Source organism: Cinclus cinclus, chromosome 6 (assembly GCF_963662255.1).
Source record: "Cinclus cinclus chromosome 6, bCinCin1.1, whole genome shotgun sequence".
Taxonomy (NCBI): Eukaryota; Metazoa; Chordata; class Aves; order Passeriformes; family Cinclidae; genus Cinclus; species Cinclus cinclus.
This window is the reverse complement of record NC_085051.1, coordinates 3,781,688-3,791,739: the sequence shown is the minus strand read 5'-3', so window position 1 is coordinate 3,791,739 and position 10,052 is coordinate 3,781,688.

The window sequence follows — 10,052 nt, the reverse complement described above, 5'->3', positions numbered from 1 at the left end:
CCAGACAGCTCCACCAAGCAACACACAACAGGAGACTTCTGCATCACAAACCTAAGTGCATAGTGGTCCAGGCTGAAAGGCAGAAGCTTAAACATGTATGCTTGTAAGCAATTTAAATTCTAATGTTGTGAAAAATTGATCTGCCGCTTCAAAGCTTTTACAGGATTTCAACGGAGTGATGGTATTATCTCAGGTAAGGCTGGCATCCACGTGGATGGCAGAATTCAAACCAGCTTGTACTAAAGGAAAGCATTCTGTTCACTGAGCTGTAGATTGATGTCTTTCCCTGCTCACAGGGAAGCATAGGATTACATTTCTGTTAACAAGGATCTGAACCTGTCAATGCTCTGGAGTGCATCTGTGAAAGAGAATTACACCCAGAGGCTGCAGTGACCAAAGTTTTCAGGTTTCTTGCTCTTTGCATTTTTTCCCTCTTCTTTGTTATTCCAGCCTCATTCTTTGAAGTTTATCTATCCTCTGTTGCTTGTGAATCTTTTGAAGGCATCTTCCTGTTCTGCAAACAATTTATTTTCTTCAACAGAGAACGTACACTTACTCTTTCTTCTACACATATCAGTAACTGGTTTACTATCTTAACACAGAGAGAGATTTAAATAAAATCATTAGGTTTGGGCTTCAAATGTGCACCACAAGTCTGCTGTTCTCACGAGTAGGCTAAATCCAGGCGTGGACACAAACATCCAAATAATCTCACTTTTGAGTTTGAAGTTTACTATTGCAATCTCAGGTGTTTTGATTTGAATTCTGATGTGCTTCAGAATAAAATGAACTGCTAGCTGAAAAACACCCTAAGCCAAACCAGAAGACTAAACAATCCCCTGAATAAACTTCATGAGCAGATCCTAAGTGTATTTTTAGGAACTGTTTCACTGGCTGTAGCTATGACCTTCAGTGTACCAGAAGAGACAGGTCACAGGATTATTTTGTCCCCCATAAGAATATGCTACAAAATAGAGAAAAGGCTCAGCAAAAATTAATTCAGACTGAGACCTGAGATACAAATTTCTATTTCCAAATCAGTTTCCTGCGAGGACCTACTGAACCAAAAAAGAGCTAAAAGAGTGGAGTTGTGGTTAATGGAAAAGACACTCAGCACTTGAATGAAAAGTGCAAAAAAAACTTCAAAAGAAACAGGAGGGGAGGAACAGTAGGGCTTCAATCTCCTGCCTTTCCCCAAGGCTTCTTTGCATATCCTGATTTTATTGACACTATCATCTCCTTCTGTATTCTCAAAGCTCAGCTGTGGTGTGAGGCAGGTTCTGCAGCAATGCCAACCCAGTGAACTAAACCAAGCACTTCTTGCAGGATTGGCCTGGGGCCACTGATTTCAATGGGAGCTGCTGGGTGCCCAGCATGACTGACAGTTAGGCTCTTTGTGGATCAAAAATCAGAATAATTTTGTTCCATCTGGCATTTTTCATAAGCCCTGCTGTGCCCAATATTGCAGTCACAACACCTCGCTTTTTAAAAATCACCACTCAGCCAAAGGCATAAAATGTAACAAGCACTTGAACAAGCGAAATAGTGGCAGCAAACAAAGTTCTTGCATATTACCATTATAGTAATGGCACTTAGTAAGTGGTTGGAAACTCCTTAAACAAACCTACTTTGTCAGGGAGGGAATGCTGTGACTGCTCTTGGAGGTTATTCATTCTTAACCCCCAAATCACTGGAAACTAGAAAATGTAGATGGGTGTCAAGCTGACAAATCTTTTCTAAGTCTTTTCCAGGTCTCACAGTAAGCATTTACTGCAGGCCAAAATATTAATCTCTGAAGAGGACCTGAAGGGAGTAGAAAATAACAGAGGTAGTTAGGCTGGAAGAGAGCACAGCCTGGTAGAAACCAAAGAGAGTGACAGAAAAAGACAAAGAGAGAAGAGAAGCTGACTTGAAGGAAGTGAAGTTTTAGACTAGAAAAGTAGGAATTGCTGGACTTTACAGCAGGGTACAGCCCAGTACCCTGTCTCAGCAGGGCTGAATGACTGATGGAAGAATAAGAAAACAGAAGTTTGTATGCTTTCTCCCTGACAAATTCGTTCTGTTTTAAGGTATACAGGGTAATAATCTCAGAACCAGAGATGGTAAAAAATGTGTTTAACAGCTTTTGGTGAAGTTTACTTCTGTGAATAGGTCTAGTCTGAATCCAGGTAAACTTTTGGGCTTGACGACACCCTCTGGCAGGAATGCTCACAAGTGTACCTACACTGCTCTTTCAAAAGTGTGTCTTAATTTCTTTCAGGCTTGCCATGGATTTATTGAAAAATGAGAAATTTAAATGATGAGGGTTTTTTTTATCACATTCTCTACTCCATTCATGATTTCATACTATTTTATCTCATGCCTTGAAAAGCAAAAACTTCATGTAATGGTCAACACAGAAAAGGGGCCATATCTTTTACTACTGTGTCTTCCTGTAACTTTTCTAGCTCTACAATCTTTCTTTGGGGGTGGAATCATGTCAATAGCACAGCAGAAGAGGGAAAGGAACCTCAGTTTATTTCCTCACATTCCTTTGAATGCTTCTGAAAAGCAATTCCTTGAAAACAAAGAGTAGAAGATTTAGTAAATCACCGTACTTTTATGTTTCTGGAAGTGTTTTCAGAAGCGCAATGTCCTCCTCCCCATCCCACATACAAAGTGGGAGCCTGGGATAAGCATCAGGTGCCAGAGTGTGCAAACAAAAGCACGCATGTCTACCCACAAATGGTCTTATTATGGGCTGTCTTATGGCATACCAACGCTGTACAATGCACGGAGCATTGTGGAGGGCATGTTGCACAAACCCTGCTCTCTCAGAGGTGTGAAGTTAGAGTTTTCATTAGCTCTGAATTGCCTGGGGCAAACGCAAGCCCTATCAAGGCTGCTGCGTGGCTTAAAAAAGAGCAAATTGGAGGTATTTCCAAGCTGCAAGGAAAATACTGAAAATTCAGAAAAAGACAAAAGTGGGAAGAGTCTGGAACAAAGAAAACGATCTCCAGATGGAGGACAGGGGAATGCCAAAAGTCTTGAAGACGTTTTATTTCAATCCCAATTCCCTAAACATTGGATGTTGTTTATAACACAAAATTGCTTGTATTGTTTGTGTGTTACTGCTTGATTTCTGAACCGATGAAACAAGCTGTGGAAGCCCCAGCAGGGCTCCCTTTTAAACATTAAATCAATGCACTACATCTGTTGAAATCCTGGAGAGCCCGAGGCAGCAGTGCCAAATTCCAGAATGTGTCCTCAGCAGGAGCAGTGTGGTGAACGTCTGCATTTGGGTTCCAAAGTTTGGCCTGCGAGCTGTCATCCTCTGAAAACTCTTTGGAGCCTCTTCAGTCAAAGTTCTGGAGCTGGGACTTCTTCCCTCCCACCTCCAGCAACTTTTTTTGATACAGCTGGGGCTGTGAAGAGCCCCGAACCATGCAGAGCAGGACAGTGAGGGGGGCTGGACTGAGCCCCCCTGGTTACTTCATGGCTTGATGAAGGAGCCATCAAAGGTGGTGTTTTAATGTTTTTTCCAGAGAAAAGTTTCCTACCTTTTTCTCTGTGCTGAAAGATGGGAAGTCCTCTGAGCTGACCAAAATGTACCAACACAGCAGACTTCAGTGGAGTCACAGAGACATGAAAAGCTCCCAACACCCACATACAGACACACCTAATGGTCAAAAATTACAAAAAAAAACCTAAACAAAACCAAATAAAAACACCAAAAAAAACCCCAAACAAAAACAAACAAACAACAACAAAACAAACAAACAAACAAAAATTTACTGTACTGAACTCTCCAAATGCCTGAGGTCTGTCTGTCCTCCCACTGTTCATGCACACAGGAATGGGTGAAGCTGGGAAAGAAACATAAGATACCCTGGAAGCTCTGCAGAATTCTGTGTCCAGCCCTGTGTGACCCTGAGGCTGTTCTCACCCCTGCCCTCTCAGACCTGCCAGCAGCACACTTCAGCCTGTTCATCCCATGGGTCTGCTCAGGTGCAATTAAATACTCAGGTTTGGTCCCTTCTGCAAACGGTCGGGGGAGCACACAGAGAAGGGTTAAAAGGACATTCCTGGCTCCTAACCTTGTGATGCTGCAGGTTTTCAGTGGGCAGCATCCTCTGGCACGCTGAAGCCTGCCTATCTCCCTCAGTGCCTTTGTTTCCAGGAGGGAAATCATTCCTGCTTGTCAAGGGTGGGCGTTGAAAGAATCTGTAGCCACTCATAGCTGTGTTCTGGGAATTAACGGGAAAACCACGTCAGAAGGAGCCCTTGCTTAATGGCTGTGCTGCAGTGCAGCTTTTTCCTGGGATGGTGGTGACAGCAGCATGAAGCAATGAGCACAACATGCACCCCCCTGCACTCTGAGCTCTCGCTCCAAAATTACTGTAAGGGCTGTCAGACATCTCACATGGCACTGCATTCTCTTACCCTGATGTGAAATCTTAAAGCTGACCTGAAATGCCAAATGGGATGCATTCTTTTTTTTTTTTTTTTTTTTTTTTTTTTTTTTTTTTTTCACAGCAATTGCCTGCTGATGTGGATGCTCACTTTCCTGGTGTGCCAGGCAGAGTGGCCTCTGCAAACTCACACCTGCATGTGGGATGCAGCACCAACAGGGTGCTCAGGTGCATCTTTCTTTTGGCTCCTCTGCACAGCTCTGCACAGCTGTCCTGCTCACGAGCCACGAGACTGAGAGGTGTTGTACCCAGAGCTCCCAAAAACTTCACAGCCTGAGGTATTGCAGAGGAGAATTTGGCTCATAGTTAAATCTGACTTACTATTAGGTGTTGGAACATGGTTGTACCACCCAGGAGTTTTACTGTCTGAGTACAAGTGTTACAGACAGTAGATTTCATCTTAAGAAGCAGTGAAATTGAAAATCGCTTGGGCTGAGATGGGTAATTAGATAAATACAGGCTGTTACATATTTCTTCCACACTAGAAATATATTACAGTTTTCTTAAGAAAGTACAAGTCCTTGGAAAAGCATACCAGCATTTATGACTTTACCTCATTACAAATGATAAATTAAAAACAGGCTGCGTTTTCTAATGGAGATGCTGTGGCAAAAACAAAAACAAAATAAAACAAAACAAAACGAAAAACCAAAGCCACCAAAAAACAAAATAAAAAAACCCCCAAACCAACAAACAAACAAAACAACAACAAAACAAACAAACAAACAAACAAACAAAACTAAAAATAACTGGGCTCTGATGTTCTATTTAAATCTCCTGGCAGTGGTGGTCCCACTCTCTTCCCTAAATTCCTCCCTGTCCCTGTCCAGGAACTGCTGCCTCACAGGCATCCCTAGCTTTGACATCCTGTGGAGGATGTAAGCAGATAGAGAGAGCAGCAAACAGGAACTCCCAACTCCAGCTCTGATGAGGCACAAGGGCAGAACAAACACATAGGAAATATCCTTTCCTTCAGGATAGTTAGGTCTTTTATGACAAATTAAACCTATTTTTTTTTTAAGAAAAGAGATGTTATTTTTACACAAGTTTGATTTAGCAACGCCCAATTTCTACTTTAAAAGCTTCCAACAAACAGAACAGAAAAGGGATTTTATATTAATGTGCAGCAGCAACAGCCACAAGGAAATTGTGTCTGCGTTAAGGTATAACCTGAGCAATTTGCTCCCATGGGAATTATGAGTCAGTCCTCAAAAAATAATAAATAAATAAATAATAAACTGTGTTTATTAGACTTTTCTTTGTTGACACCAAAGTAAAGCAACTTACTCTCAGTTTTGCCATCTTTGTGCCTTGAGTACCAAGAAAAGGGTGGGTGGTTTTTTGGGAGAGCAGATTGGTAAACCTGTCATGCAAATATTTTGACTGCTTGGTCACTGTGGCTTCTATTCCAGTGAAGTGTCCAGAAACTGATCCCCACTTCTTGGTGGGTGTAGAGAAGAAGGGGTTGGAAATAGAAAAAATTAGTTTGGTTACCAGCAATAGGAATTAATAGTGTTTATAAAGTGGCCTCAGATGAGAAGAAGTACACGAGCCTAAATAGCTCAATTAAATAATTGAAACTCTCGATGTGGGCAGATCATAGAAAACAGCAGGGATTTTTGTTGTCTCTGTGTCTGACTATTAAGCTTGTTTTGCTTGTGACCACTTGTGAGGTAGTCATGACCACCCAACAGAGTAACCAACAAAAGCAGTGAATAAGAACATTTGATAAGGCTGTAGGCATGACTGTGGGAGTTCTGCCTCATGTCCAAAGCTGTTTCAGGTCAAAGGTACTGTAAAATTCACAGAAAATAAACACTTGTGCACCAGGGGATTGAGTTCTGACCTCACACTGATGTCAGCTCCTAAAAACTCCATCGCTGTAAATCTCACAGGAATCTCACAACAGGAATTACCCTCACTGCAGCGTGAGCCACAGAGGAACAAAACCAGCACCAGCAGTCCCCAGAGTTTACCTGTAAAACACCAGCAATGCCTAGAGCCAAAACTTACAAATCCTCCAGCAGAGACTGCTCTGAGCAATGAGCAATGTGCCCTTGTGGAGAAATACTGTGGCACAAACTTCAGTTCTCCCGGACTGCAAAATTCGTGGGTGCAGAGAATACGACAGGTTTGTGAATTTTTATTCACAAGGTTTCTGTTGAGGCATTCCCTGCTGTACTCAGTTCTAACTGCCTCAGACACAAGGAGTCAGAGGATGGAAAATTGGCAGAAGCTCTGTAAACAAAGGATAATGATCAGCAGGGAAGTGTTAGAGGAGGTGAGAGTCTAATGCAGCACAGCAGGGAAGGCTAGTGCCTGTCTCAGTTAGAAAATCTAAATAAAATTAACAGAAGTACAAAGAAGGGAAAGGAAGGGGCACTGCCTGGCCACATGGAGTATTACACCTAAATAGTTACCACAAAGATTGCTCAGTTCTGTGTTTCTCCACAGCAACATATGGAACAGGAGGGGTTAATTTTGTGTGAGAGTCAGTCCAGTGTCGAGTGTTACAGAAGCAGATGAACGTCTGTGTGCACAAAGGAAATTATCTACAGCACAGATAATGACTGTGAAAGAAAAATTCCACTGTTTGGGAGAGATACCGGAGTACAAACTTTTAACTGCAGACAGTTGGAGACATCTTTGCAGATATCAATTCCTGTCCTTTTCCCAACTAAGATCCTAAATAGTTTCTTAGAAAATTGTGTTTCATTTGAGGAAGGAGTAAGAAATGTTAGGAAACCTCACCTGTTCTGTAACAAAACAAGGATTTTTCTGATGCTTCTCCATTTAATGGTTCCAAGAAACATTGTGTCATCACTTTTCTACACCCAGATACTCTGAGAGACACTCTATGAGGGAGAAATCCTCAAAATTCTTTTGACTCTTATTATATAGGACTCCCTAGGGACACGAAGCTTGGACATACATAAAAATTATTGTCCATATGCTAGAGGTCAGGGAGGCTAGGGAGAATGAGTAAGAGGTCTGATGAGGAGAGTAAAATCTCTTCCTTTAACCATCATGAGCTCTAAGAAGAACAGAGTTCACTTCCAACACACAGAAAACACAGATGCTGAACAGTAAACCATAAAAATTGGCTTCCTGTCAAAACATTTGACCAAATCCTTGACTTTAAACATGCAATTCACAAATATCAAGAGCCCACTTTGATTTACAGGTGACACATCACAAAGTAAGAATCAGCTTACTGTCAAAGCAGTCTGCAACTGAGCCGACCATCCTCAGAGCAAAACACAAGGAAAACTAAATGAGAAATGGATTCGCTTCAGTTCTCTACTTTCATGAATAAAGCCTCTCTTGCAATCACATTTACCACCCTTAATTTCTTCTCCTGTTTGTACATTCTATTTCATTTCACTTCACTATCAGTAACATTTAGGCAAATCTCCCTGCTGCCAGCGTGTGTGTGATGGAGCAGCGGGAACCTGCAGCTGATTTGCTGAACGTGGCGGATCCTGGTTCTGGGACCTGGCAGAACTCCTGTGCTGTAATGACTGCCTTGACCTTCCCTCGTCCCCCACAGCCAGTTACCCATCTTTACAAGGTCTCCAAATAAACCTCTTTGGGGAAGAGGTAAGAGATTGGACCGAAATCTTCGGGTTTTCAAAATCTTTGGATCAAAATATGTATATAAAAAAAGAGGACTGTGCTCTTGTAGTTAGCCCCTGTGGTAGCTCACAGCTGTTAGCTGACGCCAGAAGATGATGTGGTTCATGCCCAAGCTTTATTTGCAGTAACGTGAACATACACCGGAGACAAAACGCAGCTTTCGACCTCCACGGCTTTCTCCAGGCTGGGTTACGAGGGAAAGCTCTCCCACGGCAGAGAGCCCCCCGAGCCACCCCGAGCCCTTTCGGGGCCCTGTGATGAGGCTGAGTTTGGAACTCTCCCAGCACGGGCAGGAGCCGCTCTTGCCAAGTCCCCTCTTCCCTCTGCTGATCCTCTGCCTTTCTCAGCCGTGAAAAAGGAATCGAGTCACCGGCATTCCGAAGTCTGGGGGCTCTGCTAGGAACACCCGCTCGTGCCGCATGAGGAAGGTGCTTTTCCTGCTGCTTCCGTGCAGCCTGCAGAGTCCCAGGCTGGTCCAGAGCGAGCCCGGCGCTCCCCGGGTCCCAGGCAGGGATGGATGCTGCGGCTCGAGGGCATCTCCCGGCTCCAGCCTCGGGGCGAAGCCGAGGAGGTGAATCCAGAGCCAGCGGTGCCCGCGGTGCCCGGCAGGGGCCGACAGAGACCGCGCTGCCCTGCGCTCCGGCCGCGGGGTCGCGACACTCCTGTCGCGACAGGAGGGCGCTGCCGGCCTCGCCGGGGCATCCCCGCGGCGCTGGCAGAGGATGGACGGGCTGGGTCGGCAGGGACATCCTCCCGATCCTGTCCCTCAGCCAAGGACAGCGACAGCTGCCGCCGGACCAGGCTGCTCCCAGCCCCATCCAGCTCTTGGGCGCTGCCAGGGATCCAAGGGTGCCACGGCTCCTCTGGGCACCTTGTGACGGGGCCTCACCACCCTCACAGGGAACAATTTGCTCCCAAAATCTGATCTAACCCTATAGACCTGTGAGGACAGCCGTGACCGCGAGGAATTCCATGCGTACAGAGTTGGTGACTCTTCGGGAGCCTCAAGGGGCTGCAGGCAGGGGACACAAACCTCTGTCAGCAATCTGAGATCAGAGGTGCAGTGATCCAGCCATCAGCAGCATCAAGGGGACAGTTAAGGCTTTGTGGGGGCACCACTCCTGGGAAGGCAGCTCCCACCACATCTGTGAGGAATGGATTTCACCATATTGGCTAAATTCCCTCTGAGCAGAGGAACCTCTTGGCTGATGGTCTTAGAAAGGGCTGGAGAACAGCAGCAACCAGAGCTGGGGCCTCCTGCCCTGGTAGGGAGACCTGCCAGTGCCACCCGCACCGGTGTGGTGCTGGGAGCCTGTCCTATGCCTGGCTGGGACACAAATGGGAAATTTCTGGGCTAATTTCACTGGAGTCATCCCGGTGTGGTTTGTAATACACAGATAAAGGCATCTCATATGCTTTGAAACACAAACCTCAGAACTGATGTATTAATCCCACAGTGATAGGAAGATTGTGGAACCAACCACCCCCGGGCTCACAGCGGCCACACCAGGCTTTGGAGTAGCCTTGGTGGGACATCAATACCCTCTGGGTGCCATGGAGAGCCACCATTCCCTCCACTTGTTCTGACACCTGAAATGGAACAGGTCGTGCCTATTTTTAACTCACGCTAAGCCAACGTGAAAAAACATCCCTAAGGCAACAGGAGTTGCAATGGTAGGTGTAAGGAAAAGCTGAACACCACAGAGCAGAGCAAGGTGGGATGAAAGTGCCAGGTGAAAAGGGAAATGGGGAAAATCTTCCCCCAATACCTGTTAGGAAGGAGATCCTATTACTGTGGGCCTAAATCTTAGCCTAACCAGAACAAGCAGCTGTTCAGATTAGAAGGAGCTCTAATGATGCAAGAGACTTGCAGAAAAATTACTTTGACACAGAACAGTGGTAGCAGATGTATACAGATGGAAAGTGAAATAAGGGAATCAGCTTTCCAGGAAGAAGGACTGATGA